The sequence below is a fragment of the Passer domesticus genome, chromosome 19 (assembly GCF_036417665.1).
Source record: "Passer domesticus isolate bPasDom1 chromosome 19, bPasDom1.hap1, whole genome shotgun sequence".
NCBI classification, from domain to species: Eukaryota; Metazoa; Chordata; class Aves; order Passeriformes; family Passeridae; genus Passer; species Passer domesticus.
The window spans coordinates 6,696,498-6,706,144 of record NC_087492.1 but is presented as its reverse complement, the minus strand read 5'-3'; the positions used below and the strand labels follow the sequence as shown (position 1 = coordinate 6,706,144).

The following is a 9,647-nucleotide window of genomic DNA, read 5'->3' as shown; positions in this document are numbered from 1 at the left end:
AAGCCCCACTGCAGCACACCAGCCCCAAATCTCACAACTGGAATTGATGAGACTCTCAGAATGGGAAAAACTGGGAACAAAGCAGAGAGAAGTTAAAGGATCTGCTCGTGGTTGTGAGGAGCTTCAGGCAGAACCAGAAAATGTGTGCAGGTCACCCAAGCCCCAAACAAGGCTGGAGTGCAAGACTTCCATTCCATAATACCTTCTGACCATTTCTGTTGTGTTTTCCCCACTTTTCTGCCTGCTCTGCAGTCCCAAGTGTCCATCTAAAATACCATCTGGCCTAAGGTATTGTAAGAAATTATACTCACTTCCAAAAATCTAAAAGGTTTATGATATTTGCCTTTTAATTGTGAGAGTCAACCATCACATTACTCATCTATCACAGTATCATTCAGATGTGGCTTCTGAAGCATTACACAGCCTTAAGTGCAATACTCCCCTTTTTTAAGCTACACAAAAGATTTTTAGAGGGTTTTGTTAAATGGTTTAATTGTAAAAATGTGTCAATTCAAGCCATCTTTCCAAGACATACATGCAAAGTATAGTAGGAGATACCTTTTATTTTATTAACTTCATACAGGAAAGCTTTTGAAACTTATACTTTCTTCATCAGCCCGGTGGATAAAAGCTAAGCCAGGCAACTGATACAGCACTGCAGAAGTTTATTAAATTAACCAATTAAACTGAGGCAATACACAATTTACAGAGGCCAAGGCAAACAATAGAAGGTGGAACACACTCCCGGGGCTGAGGCCATCCAGTCGTGTCAGCATTTCCATTATGAAGCTACTTCAGAGTTATTGTGGGAGGTGTGCAATAAAAAAAAAAGAAAATGGTTTAAACCACTGAATTCAGTCATTCTTAGGGATTCCCAGACATGCCCAGGCGGATGGAAGAGCAAGATGCAAACCAGTTTTTCCCTAATTTTGTCACTCAAATTAGAAAGGAGGTGTGGCCTGGGGAAACAGGTTGGCAGTTCCAGGGGAAACAAAAGGAGGCTGGTTCTGCACAGTGCCCTGCTCCCGGCTGGGTGAGAATATGACCATAATGAAGGTGATTAATCAAGTGCTGCACGTTTGTGTGGGCTGAGCCAGAGCCTGCCCAGTAACAGAGCCCTTTGTGGGGATGCAGCAGCATCCTGCCCTCCTCCCAGCCACCCCACCCAAAACAAATCACAAACACTGCAAAGCTGTTTGTGTCCCCAGAGTGAAGCACACAGGGTTACCTGACCCTGGGATTTGTCACCTCTCCAGTGCTGAACCAAAGGGAATGCTTTTCACAACAGGGAGAATCAAGTGCGAGCTGAATTCCCCCAAACATTTGGGTGGCTGGCATCAAATTCCAGTTCGAATCCCAGTTTTGAAGGCTGCTCCTTCCCTATAGAAACAGCACAGATTCTTTGGGTAACACAAAGATCAAGTTCTTTGGGTAACAAAGATCCAGTGGTTTCACATCGCATTTCACAGCACATGAAAACCTTTTCATGAGGTGCAAACCTTTTCACACAGGGAAAAAAGAAAAAAAAATAAAAGGGAAAAAAAGAGAGACCAATATGGAAACACTGACACTACATTTACTGTAACAGCCTGATCAGCAGCAACTATAATTCTCCTTCAAAAGGTCACACCCACAATGCTTTCTTTGGCCTGTGTACCCTGTATATTGCCTTGGTCTAACTGGTTAATTTAATGAGCTTCAGAAGTATTTAGTTGCCTGGCTCAAGCAGTTGGACACAATTTAAAGCCAGGTAGCCTGGCATGAGACCACGAGTTGTTTTGGGATGGCATCTCCAGGGTTCATTGCAGCATCCCAGCTCTGCTCTATCCCCTCTCTGGAAACCAAACAAGCCCAGCTCAGTTCCCAGCAGCACAGAGCAGCCACAGGGCTCTGGGGAGAGGAGCAGATTGACAAACCAGGGGTAAATTGAATTATCTGAACCCCCTCCATGTTGCAGCTCTGCAGCAGAGTTTAAAGGAGCACTGGAAAAGCAGTGGGGTGGCTGGGAAGAGGCAGGATGCCATGGCAGATAAGGACCAGCCTGGAACCCAGGAGACCCACTGCTGCTCCTGCCTTTGCCAGTGGCTCACCACATGACTCTGAAGAAGCAACTCCATGTGGTCTTTTTCTTGCCCCTGTTGCTCTTTTTCTGCTTTGATTATGAAGTTTTCCATGTGATTTCATCATCCTGTTTGTACAAAATATGTATTTGCATAACATCTCACACAACAAGGCCCTGATCACAGCTGGGGTTTCTAGACATAAAAGTTATGAAGAGACATAATAGCAAACTCAGTGTGTTTCAATGCCCATTGTGAGTATTTTGTAACCAGCAGTGGAGATTCCACCAGAATCTGTTGTTTGGCCAAATGACACAGGACGGAGGAAGGTCCAGCATGGAGAATGTTGGCTGATCCTGCTCCTTGCAGGCAGGACCTAGGGGGCATCTTGGAGATGGGAAAAGGAATTAATTATTTTTTAGGCTAACGGCAAAATCCTAGAACAGCTGCATAGCTCCAACAACCCAATAAAGACACTTTTCTACCCCAACCTCCAGTTTCACCAGATCTTCTCACGGGATCTTGGCGTCTTCAAACCCAAATTCATTGGTTTGGCCTCACATGGACACACTATTCAGTCCTAATCTAACCAAAGGCTATGCCTGAAAGAATACCTCGTGGATCATTCCCAAAATAAACATTATTTCTGCCCAGTGTGTCTCCCTTTATATTCATCTCCAGAATGGTGAACAGCCAGTGAAGAAAAGAAAAGAAATTAAGACAAGTAGTGCCCAATCTCCCATGCCCCAGCTTTGCAGTGAACAACTGTGTGACCAGAGAGCTGCAGAAAAAGGCATCTGAGCCAGCAGGGGCTGAGCTGGAGCCTCAGATCCTGGCTGTAGCAGTGGCAGTGCCCCAAGAACAATACTTAGGAGTAAAGCAATGGCAGCAGCCCCTGGGGCTGTCCAAGACCTAAAATTCCATCCTTCTCCATGGGGAAGGTACAAGATTCTTGGTAGCACCCATGAGTCTGGTCTTACAAGCTACAGGAGCGAGAAAAACCAACTGTAACCTTTATCCCTTTCCAAAGCCCCACAGATCTCCCCAAAACAGAGGCAGAACAACAATACCAGCAGCAAATGCTGTTGAACAGCAGGAAAAAGCAGCATTTTCAGAGCTTGAATTTTTGACATTTGTCCTGTGAACTTAAATACAGATTGGATTTGGATAAGGAAATTCCTCACAGGCCAGGAAAATAATGGGTATGCAAGTTATCAACATCTACCTGGCAATTCCTGGGGGTCTTGAAGGCTCCTGCAAAGCACCCACTTGCACAGTGCCAGGAATTCTAAGTGCCACAATTATTCCAAAGACAATCAGATGGGCAAGTGCAAAAGCAACTTGTTCAAGAGTTTATTGAGTCAGTGACAGAATTTGGGATGCTTAATCTTCACCTGGTTCCCCAGTGCACCCCACAGTGCCAAAGGGCAGCATCCAACCGAGCCTGTGCTCACCTGCTCCTGCTGAGCTCAATGGAAATTCACCACAATTTCTGCAAAATTTGCAGTTGAGGTTCTTGCCAGGCAAAGCTGTGGCATTCCCTGCACAACTGCAGCATGAACAGCAGTTTGGAAGCTGGAATTGCAACACCCAGTGCTGTGCAGCACAAGGCACTGCAGCCATTCAGAACAAACCCTCTGACACTGAACATTCCTTCCCTGCATGCTCCAGCTGAAGCTGGATGTTCTCTTCCTGATCTCAGTACCTAGGAGGGGGTTTTGTTGTTTTTCTTTTCCTATTTTGAAACTCCTTAAATTAAAATTGTCCCTTTAAAGGGGAAGACAGGCTAGATGGAGTCAAATCTCTGTTCCTTTTGGTGATTTGCTGCGCAGGCAGCTGGGACAAAGCTGGCTGGGATGTCAGATTCCTGGTGCTTTAACACAACAGGGCCATTTCCCCACAAGTATTTCTCTAAGATTTCCTTCTCCAGCAAACACCTGAGCAGAAATGACTCACCTACTGTGTTGGCAACTGGCACAGCCCTCTCAGCCCTGGTGCCAAGCCTACGCTTATATTGTTGAAATATAGAAAAGGGGAATTTTCCTTCTGTGGCTTCCAAAAAGGCTTGTCCATCTCTATCTCATAGAAACATTGAATGTCCTGGTCTGGAAGGGACCTACAGGGATCATCCAGTCCAGCCCCTGGCCCTGCACAGACACCCCAACAATCCCACCCTGGGCATTCCTGAGAGCATTTTCCAAACTCTCCTGGAGCTCTGGCATCCTCAGGGCTGAGCCCATTCCCTGGGGAGCCTGGGTAGTGCCCAGCACCCTCTGGGGAACAACCTTTCCCTAATATTTTGCATAAATAGCAGCCTTATGTCTGGTTTGGTTTTTTTAAGAGGGGTAAGAGATAAGTTGGGGTAAAGCATATTTGTAAGACCAGCCATACAGAAGAGTAATTTTTTTCAAGCTCATGAAATGTTATAATGCATCTATTCCTAATCAAATCACTTTTTATTTTTTCTGCCTGACTTCCTTCAAAAATACTGAATATATATGATCATGGTGTGCATGAGCATGCATCTCTAATAACTTTGGAATGAGCTGGTTGCTTTCAGCCCAATTTGAGAGCAAGACAGGAGTTTCAGAGCTGTCACGTTGCCACAAGTTTCTTTAGAACAGGCAACTGGATGGAAAAGAGAGATCCAGAGGCTGGAAATGTGCAGAGTGAGCTCAGCCAGTGTCAGACACCACAAAAATGACATTGTGAAGGCACTGACACTTGGAAGAGCCTCCATGGAACGTTACAAGCAGCCAAGAGATAGAAAGTCACAGTACACCAAGTCCTACCTGAATATTTATTCTGAAGGTTATCATAACAAAAGTTAAAAAAAAAAAAAAAGTCTGGCCTTCAAGATACAGCACTCAAAGGAGCAGACAGGACAGCTAAATTCTTCAAAGGAAGCCTACAAGCAAAAGTCTTATTAATTTCAACTAAATCCTGGGCTGGACACTCCTCTTACACCCCTGTAATCATTAATTTCAGAAAAGTGACTTCTGATATACCCCATGGTAAGCCCCAGATCATACAAATCCACTCTTTATTGCCTGAGCAGTGCTGTTGAAAATCAATAGGATTACTCATAATGGTAAAGTTAAGCACCTGTGAAAGTGCCTGCAAGACTGAGGCCTAAGGCCTGGTCTAGGCACAGCTTTTGTACTTGAAAACCTGGTTCAATTAAAGATTTGTTTCGTTTTTGGTTTTATTTTTAAAGAAAACAAGAGAATAATTAAAGCCATACAACCACTTTAAAATGGACACATTTTTATTGCCATAATGGGAACTTCCAACAGCACAGCCATTCCCAGGTCACTTGTGCTGCTCCAACTGCACTCCTGGTGCAGGGAATTGTGCCAGCCCTGTTAACAGCAACCACAACTTCTACACCTTGAGCAGCTCAAGGAGCAGTGCCAGCCCACTCTGTCTACTCAAAGCTCTCCAGAAAATTCATGGAAAGCACCTGAAGGAACAAGCAAGACCCATGTTTGAAGGACATTCGGTCTGGAGCCTGTCAAAAAGTAGGAATTTTTTATTTTCTGTCTCCATCAGTTTCTTGCTCTCCTCTGGATGTGCACACATAGGGGGGAAAAAAGCAACACTGAACACACCTAAGAAACTTTTGAGTCAGACTTTCATCTGTGCAAAATTAAGGAAGGTGAAAAAGATCAAGATTGCCCCACAAGAAGACAACAAAAAAGGAGTGTGCATTCTGTGGAAAGCACCACAAACTTTAGGAGATGCCAGGAGGAAGAGGGGGTGGAACAGTGAACTAACATGTCTGGATTGCTAAGAGGTTAAAAAAAATGTCACACTTTCAAAGAAGAAAAAGACAAAAGACATTAAGAGTAAACAGGAAATTTGGGAAATCTATTTCACTCAAAGTAGCAAACATCTGGAATAAATTGTCAAGAACTTAAGACCATCAAAGCAAAGTATTAATGAGGTTAAGAGGCAGCTAGGCTGGAGGAGGAGCCTGATGAATACAGGGACAAAGGAAAGAGGTGGAGCTGAGACAAACCTGGAGGCAGCAGCCTCTTTAGCCAAAGGGCTTTGTTTCTCCCCTGCCCAATACTTCCTTATCTTCTCATTGCTCCAGGGGTAAAATATGGGGGGTTTCTACTGGATTTTGCTTTATGGAAAGAAAACTATTTCCCCCCCCCCCGCTACGAATTCCATGCTGGGATCCATGACATAGTATGTCACTGTTGAGCCTCCCAATGTTTAACTCAGAGAAGCACAAGAAAATAAAACACATGCTACCCCTTCCAACAAGAGCTTTCTGAAATCTGAAGTCTTCATCCCTCCCTTTCACACTTCAAATTAAGAATAATTCTTATTTTTGTTTCCAAATGTATTTTAAAGATGAAAAACACCATCAGTTTAATAAAGGGATTTAGCAAACATCTCCATGGATTCAAGAGCTGTCTCTTAAAACTTTTTGGTTTAAAGTAATTCAAACCAGGCTAAACAACACCTTTAAAGATGACAAAACCCAGTAGGCATAAATGAATAAGGAGTCTAAGAAGGAAATACTTAGCATGACTTATCCTTTAATATCCAGATCCCTCTCTAGTAGGGATAATCAGAAAGTTCTGTTGGCCCTTACTCAAAAGAAGGGAATGGTCTTCCATCTCTGCCTGGACTCTTATTAACTATGTTGGTTACATTCATGGTCATTAACATCCTTTAAAAGATGATCTTGGGATTTCATTTTCCACCTCCCGCTATTGAGCAACAGAATATTCGTAAAACAGTAGAAGGAAACAATTCAGAAGAAAAAGAAAAGAAAACCTCCAAGTTCCCAACCCTGCCAGTTAAATTACACTAAAGCAAGGATTCAACAGCAAATTGATTTGGGAGCGGCAGGATATATGCACACACATGAAAAAGCACACTGGGGGGGATGGAGAACAATAAAACATGCACTTGCCTGTCCTCTGCTCTAATAACCACATGTAAACTTCAGCCAAGCCTGACAGAGTGGGAGAGGTTTCAAAGATATGAAGTTCCTGTGGGTTTCACAGTGCAGGCAGCTGGGTAAAGGACAAAGATGCACTCGAGGGCTCCACCAAACTCAAGTGTTTATGAGACACAAGAGAATCCACCCCAGCCTTCATTGTGGTCTAATAGCACAGGGCCCTCCTGCTGTTTGCTATCAGCCTGGCACCCACATCTGAGGAGCCAATGTTTTATTGGGAACATCTGCTCTTGTCTTGGTGAGAGCAGCTGAAGCTGTGCCTCAGCCTCTTCTCCATCAGCTGTTCCCAAATCCATTCCTGCCCCTTTCTGCCCACAGGGAGCCAGCAGGGCTGGTGGGAGGTCACAGGGAAGGCTGAGGGGCACTTCCTCAGAGCCCCCCATGCCCCCACACAGTGCTGGGGCTTGATTTTTAACCCAAAGTTCAAGAAATATGCCTTGGTACTTGCAAGGAGCACTGAGTGACACCATCGGAGTTTTGAGTGACTGGACACATTCAATGCACTTGAGTTATTTGGTGAATTTAGCCACCGACACAGTGGTCATGAGAGGAGGGGTGACCTCTTCAAGGAAGTAGTTCACAGGTCTGAAGTGGCCTCTGGTCTATCCCTCACTACACTGAATGTAACAAAAGCACCAAAAATCCTGTTCCTCACATCAGCCCTTCCCCAGAATGCCACCAATACCCACAGCAGTTAAACTGGCCCAGGCCTCTTCTTTTCCTCCCAGTCCTAACATGGAAAACCAATGACAGCAGGCCTTTGAGGAGCTCACCTCCATTTTTTGCACTGGTTTTACCTGGAGATTTAAACATAACTAGAGGGATCCATCTGGAATAAAAATAAGGATTTTTTTTTTTCTCCTTCAGCCAGGCAGCCTGGAGAGGCCCTGCAGTGAGGACACACTGCCCAGCACCGCAGGGCTTCACCCATCCCAGCAGGCACAAAACACAGCAGATCTCCAGCAGTAAAAGCAGGTGGTTGTTTTTCCAGGGACTTTAATGAGTGTTGTAGTGGCTGGAAAAGGTGATAAGCTTTCTGTGTTATATGAAAAGCCAGGGGGTTACTTTATATAATCAGCCACAGCTGACTAAACAGGGCACTGAAAGTCACTCACAGCCAAGGGAAGACAAAACAACAAAACCCCCACAACCTTCCCGTCCCTCCTCCCCAAAGAACCCATTCCCCAGGCACAATCCCAGGGCTGTTCCAAGGCCTCCAACCCCCTAATTAAAATCCTCCTTGGAAAAAAACATCGGCTTACCTTGGCATGCCAAGGCCTCAGCTCCACCTGGGCTGTGCAGCAGGGCCAGGGCAGGACATGGAGCAGCCCTGGGATGAGCCCTCCTCATCCTCCCTAGCAGCTCCCTTGCCATTAACAGCCCCCTGTTAATTAACCTGTGGGGCTGGAGGAGCTCCAACTGTGGGACAGCTCCTGGTGCCTCCCCGTGTTTTTTCTCCCAAGGTACAGAAACACTGGAGCTAAGAAAGAGGTTTCAAACGCGCTGCATTAAATACTTGCCAGTTGTCTTCAGCAGCAGCTCGAAGGCATTACAGTATTTAACAAATCGGGATTTGAATTTGGCAGACCTGAAAATATTTCACATGGACTCATGAGGCTGCAGTTTAATGTAAAAATGCAGGTGGAAAAGCTCACTTTCACCTCAGGGAGAGGGGTCCTGGCCAGAGCCCTCAGCTGGTGGCTGTAGCTCAGTGTGGGAAGGTAAAACCTGGTGGCATTTGGTGCCACAGCAGAGAGGACACTGGGGGTGACTGCCAGCAGCCAGGCTGTGACAGCCTCAGGGGTCTGCCCACACCGCCACATACGTGTTTCACCTTGGAACAAACCTGGATTTTTCCACCTTTTCCAGGGCAGTAACACACTGTATTTCAGCATTACCTGTTTGTACAAACCTGGGTGAACTGTAACACCAATTTAAAAATAAATCACTGGTATTTCCACAAGGCTTTTTGCAATTCCAGACAAAATACGGATACTTGTACTGCTTCAGCACTTGGTTCACACCAGTATTATTTTTCCAAGCATTTAGTTCTGTCACAGGCTTTGCACTCAGCCTGGCTGGGGAGGGGCATGATCCTTGCTGAAACTGGCTAATGCCTGTTCTACAATAATAAAAAAAAAAAAACCTTTCTGGCTGCAATTTAATCTGCATCCTTTTTACATTGATATCTTAAAGGCACTGGCTTACTAGGAAGTTCATGGAGATTTATCTCTTTCTGGCCTGTTAGAGGAAGCCTCTCCCCATCCCACCCTACTCTCTGGTCATGAACTTTCTGCTCATCACAGCTGTGGTGGTACCTGCAGCTTCCAAACCTTAAAGGGACAAGGCTGTTTGGATCTCCCCTCACTTTTACATAAGTCCTCTTACCCCAGGAAAGGGCAGCTGCTGTCTTTTAATCATTATTAAAAAAAATTCCTGCCTGGCCTGGCATCTGAGCTCTGTATTCCTGCTGAAGCAGCTGACCAAACACAAGCTTGCTCGTATATTTTGCAAAAAAATTTATGTTTCTCAGGTCAGCAGGCACATTAAGCAATTATTTGAACTGAAAGGTACAGTAACAAATGGCAACAGTTCACCAGATAAGG

The 9,647-nt window shown here is 45.0% G+C and overlaps 1 long non-coding RNA gene across 4 annotated transcripts; it reads right to left on the bottom strand.

Moving 5' to 3' along the window:
• Window positions 1-938: 938 nt before the first annotated feature.
• On the bottom strand, window positions 939-8,411 carry LOC135283631 (uncharacterized). 4 transcript variants are annotated; one of them, XR_010349317.1, is made up of 5 exons: window positions 8,304-8,405; window positions 7,815-8,056; window positions 6,994-7,096; window positions 3,515-3,609; window positions 939-2,447 (listed from the first exon to the last, which is right to left on the bottom strand). It is a non-coding gene; the product is annotated as an uncharacterized LOC135283631 (long non-coding RNA). The 4 variants fall into 4 exon arrangements; XR_010349316.1 differs by lacking the exon at window positions 8,304-8,405 and having other exon boundaries at window positions 7,815-8,289; XR_010349315.1 differs by lacking the exons at window positions 6,994-7,096; window positions 7,815-8,056 and having other exon boundaries at window positions 8,304-8,411.
• Between the last annotated feature and the right edge of the window lie 1,236 nt (window positions 8,412-9,647).